At 38.4% G+C, this 21,314-nt stretch overlaps 1 pseudogene; it reads left to right on the top strand.

Annotated features, from left to right (window-relative positions):
- The window catches only part of LOC135327538 (tigger transposable element-derived protein 1-like), a 79,569-nt pseudogene extending 67,540 nt beyond the window's left edge, over nucleotides 1–12,029 (top strand).
- Nucleotides 12,030–21,314: the final 9,285 nt, after the last annotated feature.

The following is a 21,314-nucleotide window of genomic DNA, read 5'->3' as shown; positions in this document are numbered from 1 at the left end:
TTTACCTCATCCAGGTCTAAACCACACTGGAGCAGTCAAACTGCAAACAGGCAGCTTGTGACTGGCAGACACTTTCCCGATAGATTTGAGTCTGTGTAGAAACATCAGGGAAAACATTTTTTAAAAAGAGTGTGCTAGGTTGAAGGCTGGCAGAGAGAGGCCTGAGCGGCCTCTTGGGCATCTGGGTGAGGCAGTCGAAGGGCAAAAAGACTGAAAAGGATACAACAGCCAAAGTGCTTCAGGCTTTGGTCTCAGAAAGCCCTGAATAATAACAGTGACTGTGTTTACAGGAGGAGCTAGTATAGAGGAAGGCAAATGGTACACAGCAATGAGTGGAAGGAGGAAAACAAGGGGGAATATGGTTCTTGCAGTTGCTGTGGTTGTTGTTGCAATAACTGAGAACTGATGCTACAAAAATGCAGTAACAGTGGGAAGGGTTCCCCCAGTATCCTATAAAACTAAGTGGGCCTGACCCTGTAAGCCTGCCTTCATAAACAAACAGATTGAACTGGAGAATAAATATTGTATAGGTGTTTGTCTTTTCTACACTGGGCTTTCACCAGGCTCTTTTTCTACATTGGCTTCTCTGAACTGTTCATAAAGGCCAACCTAGGAACCACTGACTGGGTTTATGCCACTAAATAAAAGAGGATCAGGGACTGAGTTCAAGCACTCCTCCTCATCAACAGTGCTTAACTGGTAGCCCAGCCCCTGGTCCTGTTTTGAACTAATTAAAATAACTGGCTCCAAGTCTAGCTTGTTAGGACTGATTATAGCCTCAGGCACCACAGGTGTGAACCAACCCAGTAACATGCTGATTTGGGGGGCCCGGGGTTGATATCTTGTATTCAGTAGGATGGTATAGTACAGATGTGGCCATTATGTTTAACATGACTTATGAAATACTATGCATGTAAGCGTATCTGGCCTGTTGAGAATCTCAGAAGGTAGGCCTTATATTAATCTCAAATATTACATTTTAGCTGATAAACTGTCTGCAAGAATGGCATGCAGTTCCATCTTCCTGCCACACATTTTTTTCCCTTAGATGTTTGCTAATCAACTCGTTATAATAAGGATCTGTTTGGGTAAGAAGCTCTGACTCACGGTTCTCACTAACCACTATTTAAGAACAGAGCATGACCGCTTAACTCCTGAACTCAAGGAGGCTATAACTTTTCATTTTCTGCCAGACTGTGGCCAAAGCAGAGGCCTGTTGAATCCATAAAGTAGCTGCACGCTAATCAGGATATAATTAATACTTGCTTCTTTTGAATCCAGACATAAGTACCTAATAATACCATAACTTATGACAATGTATAAGAATGTTGTGACATCTTAGCACCATTAAAAGCCAGAAGCATAAAGTGGCAAGTGGATGAAGAGGGTATAGGAAAACATGAAAGAAGTAAAATATGCAAGAACAAATAAACATTGAAAATGTCTGCTGAAAACAAAGCTATCTTGCAGAGCAGGTAGTAGCAGGGTGACTGATGGAAGCAAAATAAGTGAAACTGTAACAAGTTCTGGTCCCAAAAATAAAATATCCAGAGCAAATGAGATCACTGCTCTCTCTTGAGGGTGGGAATAGAAGGGTATAAAGCATCAAAGATGAGAAAGGAGAAGAGAGTCAATACTGTGTCCAGTATTGTTCAAGTTATTCATCAGTGACTTAGATGATGAGACAGAGTGCACGCTGAGCAAGTTTGCTGACGATACAAAACTGGGAGGAGTGGCTGATCCCCCAGAGGGCTGTGCTGCCTTTCAGAGGGACCTGGACAGGCTGGAGAGATGGGCAGAGAGGAACCTCATGAAGTTCAACAAAGGGAATTACAGAGTCCTGCACCTGAGGAGGGCTACTAAGATGATTAACAGACCAGAGCTTCTCTCATATGAGAGAGCTGGGACTCTTCAGCCCGGAGAAGAGAAGACTGAGGGGGGATTTTATCAACATGTACAAGTATCTGATGGGAGGGTGTAAAGAGGATGGGGCCAGACTCTTTTCAGCAGTGTCTGACAATGGGACGAGAGACAGCAGGCACAAATTGAAACACAGGAAGTTCTGTCTGAACATAAGGAAAAGCTTCTTTATTGTGAGGGTGACAGAGCACTGGAACAGGTTGCCCAGAGAGATTGTGGAGTCCCCTTCCTTGGAGATATTCCAAAGCCTTCTGGACACAATCCTGGGCAACATGCTGTGGGTGACCCTGGTCTGAGCAGGGGTATTGGACTAGATGATTTCCAGAGGTCCCTTTCAGCTACAGCCATTCTGTGATTCTGTGAAGATGAGGAAGTCCCTGCTACAGCTCTGGCTTCCCTGTCAAAAAGCCTGATCACCTTGACCTTGGTGAATCAAGGACTGTAGCTATCATCATTAACTAAAATAATACCAGCTCCATGGTAGTGTATAGTTATAGCTAATGTAGGATAAGTTTTTTAAGTACCAATTGTTTTGTATATTTACTGATAATGCTTGCTTAAATAGTTGCGAATGGCAATGTGTATTGTTAATGAATATCAGTCCAGTAAAGAACAAAAAGTTGTTTTGAATTTTGAAATAGGCCTGATTTTAAACACTTCTTTTAAAGTCTTTTAAACATTGCCATCACAGCAGTCTCCAGTTCCCTAACTGATACCTAAATCTATCTATTCAGCTTCCATAAGCTGTACTGATCTCTGTCTTTGCTTTAACTAAGTGCTTCAGTGGTCAGTGGGAGAGAATATATGGTTATCTACACAACCTTTGTTAAAACAGCTCACATTAATGTGGTGTCTGACAATGCAGTGTCATCATCTGTAAATATGCTTGTCTCACAAACAGCCTATAAATAGGTTGTCTGGTTATGCCATGCTAAACTTTCGAGCATGTTTAGGACATTATGCATTCTAAAGAGAAACCTATAATCTCATGAGGGTCTGCAGTTTCAGCTTGACTGCATGAACCTTATCTGGAGGGTCACTTTGACATGGTATTCAAAGAATGGTACAGATACACTCTAAAAAACCCTGCAAGCTGAAGATCCTTGTGTTTCTGCCTCCAGCAGGAATACATTATAATACAAGTGGCTCAGTACTATTTAATTTTCCCACGGTTAATTCTTGTGGATTACAATCTAGTGCACCTTTTTATTAGGCAATTTCTTATCTTGCACGTCCACCTCATGACATTCTTTGCTCTAAAAAGTACACTACTACATCTTTTTTTTATTAGAAGACTTGCTCTCTCTTCAGAAAGCAATTATTGTAATTCATTTAAGATGCATTTCAGTATATCACTTTATTACTTTGTCAAAGGTTAAAGGAAATAAAGTTTTTTAATAAAATGAATGTTATTAAAGAAATCTCTTTATGAAAGTGAAAACCTGCCAAGATCATATCGGTTGGGATAGTCTAGTATCTACTGAACTTAATTGTTCAAACAAGATAACTAAGTCCTCTCATTCATGTATGTTTGCTTGGAAAAGACAATGAAATATGAAGTAAAATTTATATGATGTTCAGTGTGATGAGCAGATTGGAATTTAACTGCAGTAAGAGCAAGCTTTCTTATTCTATCCATAGAAGTATTACTAAAATATAAGTACATATCTGTCAGAACATTATGTTCCTGTATTTGGTACAAGAATGTTATTTTATAATTAGAAGTAGTGTGCAGTACAGTTGATTTATGTTTTTGTAATTATGGTATGAAATCGCAAGCCATGAAAGCAAGGATACTAAATTTGTATTGAGCTTTCTGTGGGGACTATGTAGAACACCATATGCTTTCCAAATGTAAGAAAGAACTGTGATTCTGATTGTGCAATTTGTATTTTTTTTAATATCCTCCTAAAAAAATTAATTCTAATTAAAAATGACGTAGCGCCCTGTCCAAGTCTTTTAGCTTGGCCTTTCTTCTATGGTTTTTTTTCTGCTATAATATGGCATCTCTTGATTGACTTGTACCACAGATTGTCTATTAGGGAATTGGAGAATCAGAAGTAATGGTTGGCCAGGAGAGCAGCCTGAAGATCAAAGCAATAAAAACAGATCTTGGAAAGTAAAAGAGGTGAGCTCTTGAAGACAACTGTCAACATATTCCCTTTTCTGGACATTTTATGAAAAGCCAAACTGCCTGGATAGCTTTGTAAAATTCAGTGTCTTTAGAGTAGAGATGCTTCAAACTTACTTTGAAATTATTCATGACAGAAAAAATAGAGGCTGATATCAACAGAAAATCATAATATTGCCAGAACATTTCATGTCTGTTGCTGTCCTTACCCACATATTCGTGCGATGTTGGGATCCTAAATTCCTCTGTGGGGGCGAGGGGCAGGAGGAAGCTACACTGTGTTTTTCAAAAGACCAGCAACTGCAGACTATGGCCAATACATAATAAATACAATAGAAACTAAATACTGACAGCCAGGATAGCCTGGCTCAAACATTTATTTAATGATTTAAAGGCATGAGCTAAACAAAGCTGTTGAGTGGTTACAATTTTTACAACTCTCTGTTGGACAGCAGTTGCAGCATTGTACCAGATGTCTGTCATAGAAGATCATACCTTTTTAATGTTTGCTTAATTTTAAGAAATAAATTAGGAGATACTAGTGATCTTTTAAAATGTTTTGACAGTCTTTTCCATGTTACATTAAGCTTTGCCATATGTGATGTAACATTAAGAGAATGCACAATTTACATGGAGAATTGGCAGAGCCTTAAAAATGTTTGCTTATGAGCGTCTTGTTTAGATCTCAGTATTCATCTGAACTATATGTCACCAGTTATGAGGAGAATACTAAACTCTAGTATTGCATTATTATTAGAGAGTTGGAGACTGCTGTGAATGGAGTATTCTGAGATATATGAAACACCAGGCTAATCTCAAAACTTCATGCAAGCATCTATTTATGTTCAGGTACTAGGTAACCTGTTAACAACTAAGAATCAAGCATTAAACAAACAGAACAGTCAAACCTTAGGTATACTTAGGTATATTTAGGTATACCATGAGTCGATGTTTTTGGCTCTGATGGTCACAGTTTTTGGTAGTAGTTTCTGAGGCTGAGGTGGCCAAGCATGAGAGCTCTTCGACAAGTGAAGTTGGAACTGAAATGGGTGTGTTCTCTCTTCCCAAGCTCTGTTATATATAGCTGGTGTTAATATACACTTTTTCCTTGGATCAAAATCAGCCTGGTCCAGCAGGTTAATTGTTTTTTGTCATTGTCAGTGTCAGTCTTGTCCAGATGTGTGTTACCTGCCAGTCATTCTGACTTCTTCAGATGAGTGTTACCTATTAGCAGACTAGATAGTGGTCATCTTGGTTTTACTATTTTTATATAACTGTGCCAAACAACCAGACAGGACAAGATGTTTCACTTCCAACCCTAAATCAAGCAGTCTTTTGGTATCTCTGGATGAAAGGCAAACAGGAATGTCAATAAATTTCACGATCTTACGTGAAAGTAGAAATGTGAGCCCTCCCTGCTGAAGATTCCTCTGAAGGAACAGTGTACTGCACACTTCCTATTCCAGTTTATACTACCTATTCTGGTGCGTTGCAGTGCTGGATTTGGTGTTAGCATGTGAGATGCCCATACTTACTGCCAGAGGAAAATAAATCTGAGAAAGATTTCACTAGATTGTAATGTTCTTATGGGGATGGACCTCACTCTCTCTATGGCAAGAAATGCCCCTAGAATAGATTTTATAAATCAAAATTTGTTTGGGGTTTAAGAAATCTCCAGCAGCCCAGGCTGTCATTTTGTTTGATTTTTTGTTTGTTTCAATATATGTACTAAAGGGTTAAATTTGTTCAATTCCCATGGATTCTTTTACTCCTCATGCTGTATAAATGACGCAGCTGTTTTTTGCAGAGTGGAAGGAGAAGAAAATTGAGCCCTGCAGACGGTTGTCAGATGTTCTACATGAAGCTGAAGTCTGGATTATGGGGTTCACTGAACTCTTAAAAAAACAAATGAAATTAAAAGTCAGACTGTGTCCTGAAGGGAGAAGAGAGCAAAAGCCTGTATGTCCTTCAGTAAGACTAGGATAGTATCTGAAGACCACTGCTACACTGATTCAAAAACCTCGGGTGCAGTTCTCTCAGATTTCCTGAGCACACACCAACATACATCAACAGGTTAGAGTAAAGATTGAACGCTCCATGCATGTATGGGTATTTAGCAGTTTATTATGCATGTTCCATGAAATAAAAATTCTTATGCAATAAACAGAAAACAAAGGATGTTTTACAGTTCACAAAATTACTATTAGCAAAACGGTCATTTGCTTTATAATGTACTAAGCACATAGTTCACTGTGGCATAAAATGGAGAAGGCTATTGGATTCAAGACTGTCATATTAAATCCCTCTCTTATGGTCAGCTTTATAGATCTTTGAAATAGTGTCTCTTTCAGAGGGCTTGATATGCTTTGATTAGCATCACACGACAGTCCACATATTTGAAGAGAGTGCTAATGAGCTGGAATAAAGGATGAATTTCAGCCTCAGCACAAAATACAAATTGGTTTAGTAATTTTAAATGTGATTTTAAAGCTTGTCGTTCAAGACAGGAGAACTATACAAAATAACTTGTGTAACAGTAGGTAATACCTTTCCATAGTAAATACCTGGTACAAATAATATCTTCATAGGTAAATGTACATGAAAGCAAGCATTATATGCCAGCGAAGATATCCTTCCATATCAGAAAATTAAGAACACCACCAACAACAAAACAAAACCCTAAGCATTTCTGAAGAGATAAAAGCAAAGCAGAAGAAAAGAAAAATGTCCAAGGACAAAGCAAAGTTGGAGCTGCACAAAAATGCTATTTCTGTCTTCTTTCTTTCTTTGTTTTGTCTATGAATTACTGTACTGCAGAAGACTAGAAATAACTGGAAACAGGAACTGCATTTCTAGAGATTGTAAACACCATGGCCTTGATGTTGCTTTTGAAATTCCATGGCGCAAAGTTGGAATCCTTCTGTAGCTAAAAATACATTAAGTAAAATGTAGGTTAAACCTTGAAATCAAAAAGAGAACACTGGCCTTCCATCCTTAATATTTGTGCTTATTTTAATGCATGCTTTTATTTCATATCCAGATAAACAGAATTATTTTGTACATATGAAATGTGAGACATTCAGATTATAAAAACCAATAATCATTTAGTTTTTACAATGTTCCTATAAGATAAGAACTGTACAACCTATATTATTCCACTTTTTGTAGTTTGGATAAATTAAACACAGATAAATTATAGTATGATTTTTTTTCCTTCTCAAATTTCATATTTCACTACAAAACGTGAAATGTGCATCTTTTCTATATTTATGTATGCATATATATTTGGTGTGTGTGTCTATATATGTCCACTCCACTCTCTCAGGAAGTGTGCTGTGTGTAAAATTAATAACAACTCTTAAGTCTAATTGCAATGTTTTACTCCTATTTTTATGTCCTGTGAAAACTTTCCCTCTTATGCCTGTTTAAACAGCACGTGGCAGAGTGAAGTCCCATCTTCTCTTGCTCTCTCCTCCTTCTCTCCAAAGTTTCCACTTGGATAAGCAAAGTCAGTCCATCCCATGTGATGGATTCAGTAGCTCTCAACAAATATCTATATAAGTAGTCCTTACTGTCTTTTACAGAGACTGCGTAGTCTGTAACATTTTTATAATATCAGAACTCACAAATGCCAAAACTGAAATCATATAAAATCATATAACATGCTTAGAATTAAATGTGCTACTCATGCAACAGACATTTATGGATACTACGTAATTATTGTTAAACTAGATGTGTGCTAAAAATGCAGATAAATAAGGTGGAAAGTTCAGCTGGAATTTCATATGGAGTCATTTAAAAAAGCAAAAAAGTTGATTGGTTTTTAATATAAGAGTACACAGTTACAGATTTTAAGGAGAAAATTAGCAAATTCCATAAGGACAGTATTGGATCTGCTTAAGCCCAGGCATTTATATCTGACATTTAAAAACACTATTTAAATATTCTTTGCACTAATACACACATGTATCTCTATATATCACATTTGCAAACACTAGAGGCAGAGGAAGATGACCTGAATAACTCCTTTTGATGAAAAGTCACTACAAAAAATTAAAGAAATACAGTCTCTCTATCAAAAAAGTGACATGAATTGAGTGCTGACATTGATATCTAACTGCCATTAAAAAAAAAAAAAAAAAAGAAAAAGAAAGGCCTCAAATGTTTGCTGTAAAGAAAGAGATAGGAAAGAGTGGCTTTGGAAATAAAATCTTGGAATTTTGGAAAAAAATCACAATTCAAGTGAAATGATTATGTCTTGGAAGTTTTGACTCTCATAAGAGGTTTTGTAAAATTATCATGTTTAATAGATCACATTTCTTCCTAGGGCCTGATATCCTAGTTTGATTTTGAAACTTATGACTAATAGATAGTTCCTCCTCACATCTGTGTATTGTCTAAAATAATTGTTTTTAATTAATGATCACATGACACATCTTTGGGTTAAAAGGGAAAGGAAGCCAACTGTCAGTTTCATGGCCTTTTTACTTCAGAGAGAAATGTCCTTAAGGATCTCACAGAATGAGTGCCAAGTAAATAAAGAAATAAATAATGTGAATTTATTTGCTTTCTGAGGTAACAAACATTTCTGGTCTTGTTTTATATCTAAAGAGATAGTACAGACAAAGGAGTAAAAACTAGACCAGTTTGCACAATACTTGACATAGGATAGTTAATTTTATTTTTATTTATTTATTTTTTTTTACTTGGTGATTCTTACTTAAATCATTTTCATGTAGAGGACCAAATGTAAAGACTTTTAAGATTGTTATATACATATATATATGTGTGTGTGTATGCTTATTTTTATATATTTTATATATTTTTATATATTTTTCTAATCAAATTATATGGACTATATTCTACACACCTCCAGGCACATGGAACTAGCTATGTTCATACTAACATTTAGACATTAGATTAATAGTGGCCTAAGCAAGAACATTTTTTCTTCAATGTAAAATAGTTCAGTGACATATTATAACATAAATACTATGTAAATGATTGAAATGTGCTTGTAGTTGATGAGATTTCATTTCCATCCTTAAATGTTGACAAGAATTGTGATTTTTGCTTTGTTTCTCTCACCTGAACCCACAGAACTATATCTACTCCAGAATTTACTAATTTCAGAAACAGTAAAAACCTCAATAAAAATACATATAGCAGCTGGGAAAGCGAGGAGTTAGCAGCAGCAAGAATTAAGAGTTAATCATTAGAAAATATGTCAGAGACAGCAAAGGAGCACAAGAGGAAAGCTGTGGTAGCTAACATTTCATGGGAAGGAATTTTTGAATGTGGTAGCTAGAATAATATCCTATATCTAACACTGGTCCATTGCTTTATATAAATATAGTAGCAATATAGCATTGTTTCCAAAATTAACTCAAGAGAATATAAAAACACAGCTACTGAGCATAGATATTTTCATGTTGGAAGCTCAGTCTAATAAGCATCCAAGATTTTTGGAAAAAAAATGTGCAAAAAGCAGGAACACTTATGGTGTTCTTTCAATATCTTTGAATAATGGAAAAGTTTCAGGGAACTGACAGAAAATTATTCTTATGACAATATTTAAAAAGGGTAAACAGGATGACCTGAATAAATATAGACCTGATACACAACTCAGTTCATTAAAAAAAAAAAAAAAAGTGAGCGTGCGGGAGAGAGAGATGTTATTACAATTAATGTCAATCAAAATGAGACTAATGAAAGCACACCTACTCAAGTAATTTGCTACCCTTCCTTTAAAAAAACGTATGTGGTGGCTATATTTAGTAATGTTGACATAATATATTTAGAGTACTGTCATACATTCTACTCCATGTTGTACTACATTTTGATTGAGAGACTAGAATAATACAAAATCAAATAGTACACATTGAATGGATTAAAACTTGGATAACTAATAAGTCTGAAAATGTAGCTGAAAACAGAACATCGCAATTGAATTATAATTTAATTCCTCTGAAATTAGTTTTTGAGCTCCTGTATTTTTTTTCTTCTTTTTTTTTTTTTCTTCAAACTACTCGAAGGATATCAGTGACAAAACCTGTAGGTGACCCAGTCATTGCGGAAAACAATAACAACAAAGCAGTTGTCTGGTTTGATAAATATGATTTCAAAACAATCAAGTGAAGTGATACTTTTATGAACAAAAAGTACAGGTCGCATTTATCTGATGTAGGGGTTTTATCTTCAGGGCCAGTGAAATGAAACACTTAGTGCTTTTAGCAGAGAGCAGGATTTAGCTGTCTAGGTGCATTCATTTAGGTGCCTGTTGTCACTTTATGTGCTGCAGGAACCCACCTGAATTTCCGCTGTAGCTGCAGAAGAGTGCAAGTCTCCCATTAACCCTGTCATATCTGCCAACCCATCATAGATGCCTTGCATTCATTAGGGTGCCTCAAATGGTGTTAAACATCTCTACTGAGGTAACTGGTTCCTTATCTGGGTCTCTCAAGGCTCCTGTAAGGGTGAGGCGGGGGCACTGCCTGGACTCCCAGCAGGGACGGATACACAAACACAAGGCATACGATGGTCGATATGGAGCATTTATTACCTCTGCGTCTGAACGGGGGTTCTCCGGCGTTTTCCCAGCCGAGGCAATAATGGAGCGGGGGATCCCTGGCACCGCTGAGTGTCGGTCCAGGGTGAGGAACACCGGGGGGTGGGGGGGGCACTAGATGAAGTTTTTACGTACCATACACATGCACAGTAAGCATGTTGAGCTCATTGTTATTCCCAATTCAAAGCCCAGGTGCAGCACCACCCTGGCACAGGCTCAACTACATGACTATGGGTCAACATGCCCTGTTGATGCTCCTTTTCCCACAGAACGGTCTGGCTAGCTTCCATCGTCTATCTCCTCGACATTCTTCCGCACTTTCCCATACACTTCACCCCCGTGATGGAAAGCTAGTTACAGGCCATCCCAGTCCTCAGAAGGGCATGGGGTATGATGGCAAGGGAGTTTACAAAGTAATGAAATCAAAACATAACATAATACAAAGCAAGAGATAAACAAGAGTCCTCCTTGTATGAGGTGGCTGATACTCTCAGTAGATGCCGATTCATCAGTGATGTTGAAACAGCACATCTTGGCGAAGTCACGGTGTCTGTGGTTATCCCGCAGTAGGAGGCAGTCAGTCCCTAGATGGTTTTGCAGTGTTCCTTGCTACACTGCTCCCAGCTCCCTATTTAAAGAAGCAATGGCTCTAGATGTCCAATTTAAGCTTTGAGCCAAAGCACAGGTAACATGCTCTAACTGTTTGCAATTATGTGCCACCACCCCTGGGATCCCAGCTAGGCTCAACAATAGGCCTAGAGCTTCTGCATGAGAAAATAAACTTATAGGGCGGTTACAAGTGGCATCTTAGGATATGCTACGAGGTCCGCCGCCGCTCCGTCATAAAGGGAGAAACACTTAAAAGTAACACGACCTACAGTGCATAGGCTACCTGTGGCGTCAGCCAGCACATATACATATGCTGTAGTGCCACACAGAAGGAACCATCCTAATGATAGTATAAGGTGAGCGGACGCATAGGTAATATCCATAGTGTCATTACAAATTAACTGCACATCAGTTACATTCTGCAGAACAGAGACAGCATTCACAAAGCGAAAGCAAGTATCTGCTTTGGCTATGTTAGCTATATGGAAAGAGTAAGCCAAAGGTGTCAGCTTTCAGGAAACAATACTCAAATCATATAAATTCATGGGAGTAACAGAAATATCAACATTTTTTAGGAAAGTGTCACTCTGCAATACCATGAGTGGAGCTGGTGCACCTATGTAACATGTAGTTAAGACATCATCCACTGATCGTCCTCCTGCAATACAGAAGGTTAGCTGATCCTTCTGCGAGCCAAATCCATGTATTTACATGGGAATCTGGATGGTCTTGTAGATCGACAGCATCTGTCGTGGTCGCAAGAGGCAACATTCCAACAGCAACTTACAAATGCCGGCATGATAACCTGTTGATGAGAGGATAGAAAGGCATGGTATCGCCATCAGGAAGAACAAGAGCAGTGGCTCCTGGACCATCTGCTAAAGCAGTGCCAGGCTGTTTTTTCTTTTGAGGAGTTAGCACTCACACACTGGCTAAAGCGTGTATTGAGGGTGTTCGCTGAACTTGAGGCACTGCGGCAGTGTTGATCAGGATTCCTCGCAGTATGGGTGCTCCCTGTGGAATATTTACTGGCACGGATGCAGATACCTGGAACAACAAATCTTGAGAAGTCAATAAGAGTGGGGCTATTTTAAAAGGTATCAAAGGTGTAATCAGCCATACACACTGTGAAGGGCAGTCCAGTCTTAAATGTAAGCTTATCACTCTTCGTTCAGTAATCAAAAGTTGCTCAGATGTATAGAATTCTACCTGCCCAGAGGCGAGTACGCAGGGGGCAATCCCCCCCGCTTCCATTACAGATATCCAAGCAGGGATTGCTTGAGTCGGTTTGGCTTGTACTCGCCCAGGAGATAATGTCCCAAAAGGAGGGGCCTCTTGGACAGATAGTGGGAGTATTGGGGGAGCAAAGCCCGCACCACAGCCAAAAGCTGTTTTTCCAGAGGTGTATAATTTGCTGTGGCCCCTTGCAGGGAACAGGACCAGAAACCTATAGGTTCCCATCTTACATGGGCACATTGCTGCCACAACCCCCAAGACATCATATTCCCCCATAACTGTTACCTCCATCTCAAAAGGTTGTCCCTTGTATGGAGTGAATAACTTGGAACGTCGGACCACCGCCTCCTTGCACAGATCAAAGGCTTGCTGCTGCTCTTTAGTCCATTGCCACTGGCTACCCTTTTTTTTGGTCAAATGCTGTAGTGGCTGCATTAAATATGCTAAGTGGGATATAAAGGTCCGCCAGAACCCCAAAAGGCCCCCAAAAGCTTGTAGTTGTTTTACAGCAGTGGCAACAGGGTATTGTTGAATAGTATTGCGCACTTTCTCAGGGACAGCTTTCGTCTGCAGCCTGCAGACTATCCCTAAGAATTGCACACTGATGTCCGGCCCCTGTACCTTCTCAGGGTTTACAGTGCTATGCAACACTGTAACCTCTGCTCCTGCATCTACTAAAGCAAGCACAGCTACTTCCCCTCCCCAGCGCCACCTAATTCTCAGGGGTACGTATGGGCGTCGGTCCCCCGGATGATATGCTGCAACTGACGCTCCGATTTCGGGGGACCCGCCTGCCCTTCATTGTTTCTTAGCAGGCAGCTTCCGGGGATCACTGGGTGCAGGTGGGGCCGTGGGTTTAACTCAGTTCTGCTGATTGGCAGGCAAACGCTGCCAACGCTTGAATAAATCAGCAGTGGACAAGCCATTGATCTCATCCCATGATACCCTCGCCTGCCGCAAGTCAGTCCACATCTGCTTTCATGTGACTTTTCCACTCACTTTAGTCACGCCTCGCTGTCTCTTTGCTCTAACTTTCTGAGCCACCCGTACCTGTTTAGAATCTGGTCCACCCAGCAGAGCTAGGTCTCGCGAATTATTCACCAGCTCCCCCACTGTACCAGTAGCAGGCATCACCGTCCCTAACAGGAGCAGTCTCAAGGCACTTGGGGCCCCTTTCAATAACTGTGTTTTCATTTGGCGAGTTATCTCTATGCCATCTAGACCGTTACTGTCTGCTAATCTAGTGGCCGCCCCCAGCTGTCACAACATGTTTATTCCTTCTTCCACGGTAAGCCATGCCCCCACCATGGCGGCCAGCTCACCCGTAGATGGGTAAGCCCCTACCACCACAGCACATAACCGCTGATACAGTGAAGGAGCAACTACAGGGTTACTGGTGCTATCTTGCGCAGACGTAAGCTGGGAGAGATAGTACTGCGCTTGAGAGTCTGTGGACAACGGGCTCATTAAATTCCGCTCCTCTCTTACAAGAGTAAGCGATGCAGCACCTGCATCCCATGCTCTCACTAACCAGGCTAACAAAGACTCCCTGCGCTGCTGCTGGATAGTTAAAAACTCACATAACTCTTTTGGCGTATAAATCCTTGACTACTCTACAGTATCCCTATCTGTTTGTCTCTCCCCTCTTCAATTGCACAAGAGGTCAGATCTAGGGAGTAGTCAGTTCTACTTCTAATGCAAATTCAACTTCCAAGCCAGATGCCATCCCACTCCTCTGGGTCCCAGGAGGGTCGAGTTATAATCGCCCACACCTGAGAACAATAGTGGGCACCTTCCCATAACACCCGCAGCACTTATTAGCCATCTGCAAAGCTAGCTGCTCTACCCTATGGGTTAATTCCTGACTCTTTCTAGTTTGGGTCATAATCAACTCCTGTGCTACCGCCTTTGCATCATGTAAATCTCCACTCTCCTTCTCCAGATCCTTTACTCGTTGCTGCAAAGACGATACCTTGTTATCTAAGGCTCCAATGCCTGTCAACAGTGCCCACCCTAATCACCCGGCTAGCTTCCGAGCTGCTTCCGAAGTGCCACGGAAGGACATAACCTGTAAAGCGGATTCAACCGCCTTTGGGGTAACACTTTCCCCCTGTGCCAACTCTGGCCAGTCCTCGGGGACTGCCAGCTTGGCAAGCAATGCAGCTGCTGGCCCCCATGGCTCAGTCTGGGGCCATCCTGGCAGCCACAGGCAAGCAGTCCCTTCTTGACTCTGGCCTTCTCCCTTCGCTCTCCTCAGCCACTGCATTGTCATTTGTGTATCCTGCCGACTACGCCAAGTGTAAGGGTGAGGCGGGGGCACCGCCTGGACTCCCAGCAGGGATGGATACACAAATACAAGGCATACGATGGTCGATATGGAGCATTTATTACCTCTGCGTCTGAACGGGGGTTCCCCAGCATTTTCCCGATCAAGGCAATAATGGAGCGGGGGATCCCTGGCACTGCTGAGAGTCAGTCCAGGGTGAGGAACACCAGGAGTGCACTAGATGAAGTTTTTATGTACCATACACATGCGCAGTAAGCATGTTGAGCTCATTGTTATTCCCAATTCAAAGCCCAGGTGCAGCACCACCCTGGCACAGGCTCAACTACATGACTATGGGTCAACATGCCCTGTTGATGCTCCTTTTCCCACAGAACGGTCTGGCTAGCTTCCATTGTCTATCTCCTCGACATTCTTCCACACTTTCCCATACAGCTCCGTTAATTGTACTAACTGGATTTGCATTGAATATAACGGTGCTGAAACACCTTTACTTGCCATCGCCTGTGTGTAGAGACATGGGAGTTTCAAACTCAGACAAACACTCTTGTCTAAATGAATTACTAGGAGTCTTACAGATTTATTGCATATGGCCAGTTAAGCAAAATGATCAAATGAGCCATTCTGCACTTATATGTATTTATTTTCTATATTTGCAAGTGAACGATGTATATAAAACTGTAAGTAAAGCACTAATCAGTACATATGTTCCAATCCGTTAACTCAAGTTGAGAAAACGTAAGGTGCCAAGTAGTCCAGCTGAACTTAGTATTTCTGAAAAAGTGCCATGAGCGAGTTTTCAAGATTCCTTCCTTATAAAAGAATATCGAAGGATTACTGTTGCTTTGCCAGACTGACCATAAACTTAAAATACACCTTCTGATAAATCGATGGGGTTATCTTTAACCCTTTTTGATGGGTCGTGTTAAACAGAAGTTACTTAATGTCATTTTAGAAGGACGGACTGTTAATAAAATAAGGAATCCAATGTTAAAACATTTTCTCTCAAGAAAAAGCTAAGCTAGATCATAGTCACAGTTGAGAAGTGTGAAATTCAAATTACCCCTTTTTCGGAAATTTTAGTTATAAAGGCATGAAATTGCATCCCTGTTTTGCAAACAGTTAGATACTGCATAGTAAGAGTCTAATTCATCACACAATTTTTTTCCTGCATAACTGCATTTTTATAGATTGTTCCAAAATTATCCAGTTGCAACTTGAACAGGGAGCTAGGAAAAAAAAGAGAAAATAATGATTAATTGTTAATGGGTTCTGATATTTCTTTGCCTTTGTTCTTGCAAATTATAGTAGGAGTACATAGACACTAATTTTGCCATCTGTCATTGTGTTAGGACTACAGTTTCTACTCGGTGGAAAAAATACAAGTATTGTTTAGGTCTTCTTTTAGAAAGGTATTTGTGGTTGCTTGGAAATTATTAGTAGTCAAGTAGCTAGTACATAGAACTGGGATCAGGGAGTTGTGGGATCTGCGGTAGGTATATTTCCTTTTATCCCTTGTTTCAAACAGGCCAAAAAATGATAGGAAGAAGGTTTACCTTGTCTTGAATATGCTTATTTTATGATTAATAGAAGAGGATGTTGAAAACTTTTCAAAACCTCTTATTTTATAAATTACATCTTCATTATCCACACCCGTGAATTAGACAGACTAATTTACAAACCCTTATAGTATAATAGTACAAAATACTGTGTTTCAAACTATAACATACACTATAAAGTGTTTCTAGTTTTATACACACACACACACACACACACACACACACACACACACACACACACACACACACACACACTATGAGCTATTTTTATAAACCTGGTTTTTTAATAGGCTTTCTACAGCTGGGTTCCAACATCTCCCAACAGATGGCAGGTAAGGACTTAATACTGGGAGAGTAAATGGAGTCCAGTTTATGCAATGTGGCTTCGAATATCTAGATTCGTATCCGCAGCACTGTTACTTACTGTTATTTAGTAAATCAGGCAGTAATGCAGTACCAGTCATTTGCAACTTAATTTTCATTTAATCAGAGGAAGAATTTAGAAGTGAAATGCTTCGTGTTCTGTCATCTCCTAATCCTTCTTACTATTAATAAACCATTTTCAACAGGGATCATTGTCTAAATCTTAGGCTGTCTTTAATTAAATATAATAAATTTAGTTTCTGCTAACTGAACTGCAGGAATTAGGACTGTTTTGTTTGTTCAGTTAAAAGAATATTCATTTAAGAAACTAAGGACTTAGAAGTGAGCATTTATTTTGAATTCCTTGTGTGATTTAATTAATTAGCCCTACATTAGTAGTTCTCACATACTGTGAAATTTGTACACCTCTACATGACAGAGCTTAGTTGACAATAAAAATATGATTATAAGTGTATTTTTAAGGTGCATGCAAAGACAAAACACGATATAATTTAAAACTATATAGAACCCCCCAAATCATTAGGATTTGTGCATTTTTTACTGTTTTAGAGGCTGTCATGTGAAAATTTTTTAAAGCTTTTTAACAGCAACTTGCTGTGTCTTCAGAAAGTAGTTGAAACTCTGTTAGAACCAAAAAAAAGAGTTAAAAAGGTTTTCAAACTGAGTCATACCCTGTGTTCTTCTAGCAGCCTAGATTAGAACATCCACACAATTTGATCTTTTCTATACTATGGATTTTTCGGCTTGTTTTCTGATTTCCTTCCACTTCTGAAACAATTTTATAAGTATTCAACTATTAGATTTGTTGCATTTTACCCAGGATGATGAGTTTGAATTAATGAAATTTTTCTTTAAGTAAAAGACACTAAAACAAATATTCAGAAGAAATATGTTTATCCCAACAGGAAAAACAAAACAAAACAAAACAACAACAAACAGATTTCATTCTTCCCCTAATCCTGAGACTGTCTTCTATTCTTACATTTGTTCTCATTAACGCATTTCAATACAAATACATAAATCACAATTTTTTAATGGGAAGAAAATGTTACAGAGATTGGTGGAATTGAGAAATAATTGGCCTTTGGATGGCAGACATTCACACCCACCTTAATTGATGAAAAACTGTGCTTGGTCAGATTGAGAGTATACAGAAATATGTTGCTAGAATACTCTGGAAATCTACTCAGTGCCAGCAAGTACAGAGCGGATCCTGGTAATTTTCAGGTAGAAATTATTCTTACCAAGTGCTTTCACCTGTCCTCTTTGTATATTATTTTAGTCCATCAAACCCCACAGCATTACCACAAGAGCAAATGGGAGAATGCATGTGATACACATACACATACACACACATATATATGTGTTCGTTCTCTCTCTCTCTCTCTCTCTCTCGAATTGCTAACCATGAGTAGGACAGTATTTTATATGGACTTTGGTTAAAGGTATTTTGTTTTCAAATGATGTTTCACAGAATCAAAATGATTGATAGTAAAATAGCTGTCCTTCAACACATCTGTTTTTTAATGAAGAATAATGGAAAAGCAAGCTTCTTTGGTCATTGTCCTGCATGAAGGCTAATTTTCAGGAACACAGCCTCAGATCCTGAGACTATGACCTGCACCGTCAAGCAGAACTACAATAAAGTTTCTTTTGTGATAGCAGTTACAGATTCTTTTTCTAAAACACAGAACATCATTGATGTATGGAGACTGCTGACAACCTTCTTTTAAAAAGAATTAGTGATGTCAGCATTATTCAAAATAACATATATTTAAATATATTTTCTTTACCTGGTTTTCCTATTAGATGCATGTGTACTACTTTCATCCTTTTCAGGATTTGCATACATGCAGCTGGAGATAATAGAACCCAAATTCCTGATAATAGCACCTATATCAGAATGAAGCATTTTCCTCCATTAGTTGAGATAAACTTTGACACAGCAAGTTGCTGAATTCGCTAACCACTTTGAAAATTAGGAACTACTAATCAACAGAACAGCAGGGCATACTCCATTTCATCTTTGATTAGTAATAGTTAAGCCTTCAAAGTTTGGGAAGGTTAAGTTGCTTAATTTATTGTTTATATGCTTATAAGCATATTTGATTATGTATACTCAAAGTACCAAAAGGTCTTTATTTAAAAATCTAAACAAGCTGTATCACGGGAAATCTCGGTTACTTTATTTTGCATGTCTAAGTCTACTTCAAGGTCAAAATGTAATCTTGAAAAAAATAATAAGTCATTTAATAAGCTAAAGGAGTTGAATTTCCAGAATAATAATACAGGATTTTTCTACAGTTTGTCAACAAGTCTCGAATTAATTTAGTCATCTTTTTTGTGGAGTAAAGTGAACAGAATTTGTTTAATTTAGGATGCATAAAGGTATTAAAAAGATAAAAGAAAATGCAGTTTTAAGTGATAAGAAAACAGATATTGATATTAAATTAGACTGCAATAGGGAAAGTCAATATTTTGACTACTAGCCAAATGAATCAGCATTTATTGTTTGTAATAGAGAAAACAATCAGCACAGTATAACCAACACAGGCAACTGAATTAATCTGTGCTGAAAGTGCCCACACATGTGCATGGGGGAGGCCTGAAAAGTGCAGATCCAGTCCTTTCAAAAAGTTGAAAAGTTATCTGTGCAATCAGTGAAGAGCTGTATACATTACTGAAGATTTTCAGGGGTAATCTATGTCTTTTGTTCTACATGGTCCATCTCTCTCCACTGACTGTATAAGGAAAGAAGACTAGGAACCTCCAAAAGTCTGAAATGTCCATCTGTCCTTTTTGAGTAGAAGTATCTAATGGTAGAGATCATCAGTCTTCTTTTTAAAAAGGTAATATTCAATTGTCTTTTTGTTAGAAAGAAGAGGCAGAGCAGTATTAGACTTTAACAGGAAGATCAGTGGCACCCAACTATCACTGGTTACAAGGTAGATGTGAAACTCCCAAGTTATTCACCCTCAAAATCTCTTTGCTAATAGGAAAAAACAGTTTTAAGATACAATTCATCTGACTAATGTTAGATATTTATTTGAGGATCAGATGAATTGTGTTCTGTAAGTGCTTAATTAGGAAAAGGGGACTGAGGATAACTAGCTCAGATCTTGGCATCTATGAATGGCCAGATGGATCTCAGTCAAAGCAACTGATCCTTCTGAAAAAAACAAAACAAAACAAAACAAAAGTAGATGATACAACTGAATAATCACCTAGAAGTGTATACTAAACAAAGTAGCAACAAGAGCAACAGGTAGTGTATTTGCTGAATTAATGACTCGGTCCAAAGAGTTCGCTTTCTTATAAAAGACTGAGACAAAAATCTGGTTTATTGTGAGGAAGAATTACTAATTTATTCAATTAAGTACTAAAATCTTTTGTGCTTCTAGAATTTATTTACTGTGCTTAAGATGTGAAAGATATCTGCTTCATACAACCATATAGTAACAAGTTATGTAATATACTTAACCGATAAAAAGATAATGAAATTACTTTGTTGTAATTCTTAGTACAATGAAACCTTGAAAATAAACAGTTGGCAAGTGAGCCTTTTTTTCTTTCTTTGCCTATCTCATTTTTTATCTATGCTTGAAATTCTAATGACAGAACATGTACTGTAGTTACTTAGCTTATGCTTTTCAGTGGTACCCAGTGAACAGACAAGAGGAAATATGCACAAATTGAAATACAAGAAATTCCATTTTTGCATAAGAAAAACTATTTTTACTGTGAAGGTGGTCAAACAATGGTACAAGTTTTCCAGGGAGGCTGAGTATCTCCATCCTTGGTGATATTCAAAACCCAAATGGCCAATGTCCTGAGCAACCTCCTCTAGCTGACCCTGCTCTGAGCATGGGCGTTGGATTAGATGATCTCCAGAGATCCCTTCCCACCTCAACCATTTTGTGATTCTTTTGTATGCTTTGCCTACAGTATATGTAGGCCCAACTTAATTGTGATGCCCTAGTGGGCATCCGGGTGGGCAACAGGGTGACCGTAATTAAAAAAAAAAAAAAAAAAAAAAACTTTTTGAGAAAATAGAGATTTCTTCATAAATATATATATTTCACAAAAAACTTATTCTCTGTAAGAGAAGTACCCTTATCGAAATTTCTAGGCAGTCTATATTTTTAACTTTATCACATTTTTTTTCTGTTTTTCACACAGAAGTCCATAGTTATCTGTCAGTTTAGTATCCAGAGTTGAACAACGATAACACCTATACTGCTTAGAGGTCACTGAGACAGCTAATTGATCCATTAAATTTGGTACCTGCATACGTGCAAAATCAATTATGAATGACTTAAACATTTGTTTTCTGTGACTAAGCAACATAGTTACAGTAAAAACACAGAGCCACAGAAACAACAAAACCTGCAAATAATCCCAGATAATCATATACTAAGCATGAAATGCCGCTAATTTTAATATATTTCTTGCTTTCTTCACCTCTTTTTTAATATGAATCTTGTCTATGATAACCTAATGCCTTCTTAATGAATTAAATGCTTTTTATTAATCATTAGACTTCACCTAACAGATATAGCTATATTTCTTTTCATTTTTACTTCTCTATTTTTCTGCTATGTTCTTCATTCCTGTCTTGAATGC

This window comes from Dromaius novaehollandiae, chromosome 1 (genome assembly GCF_036370855.1).
Source record: "Dromaius novaehollandiae isolate bDroNov1 chromosome 1, bDroNov1.hap1, whole genome shotgun sequence".
Taxonomy (NCBI): Eukaryota; Metazoa; Chordata; class Aves; order Casuariiformes; family Dromaiidae; genus Dromaius; species Dromaius novaehollandiae.
Note: the sequence above shows the minus strand (reverse complement) of the source record. Positions and strands in the feature narration are given on the sequence as shown.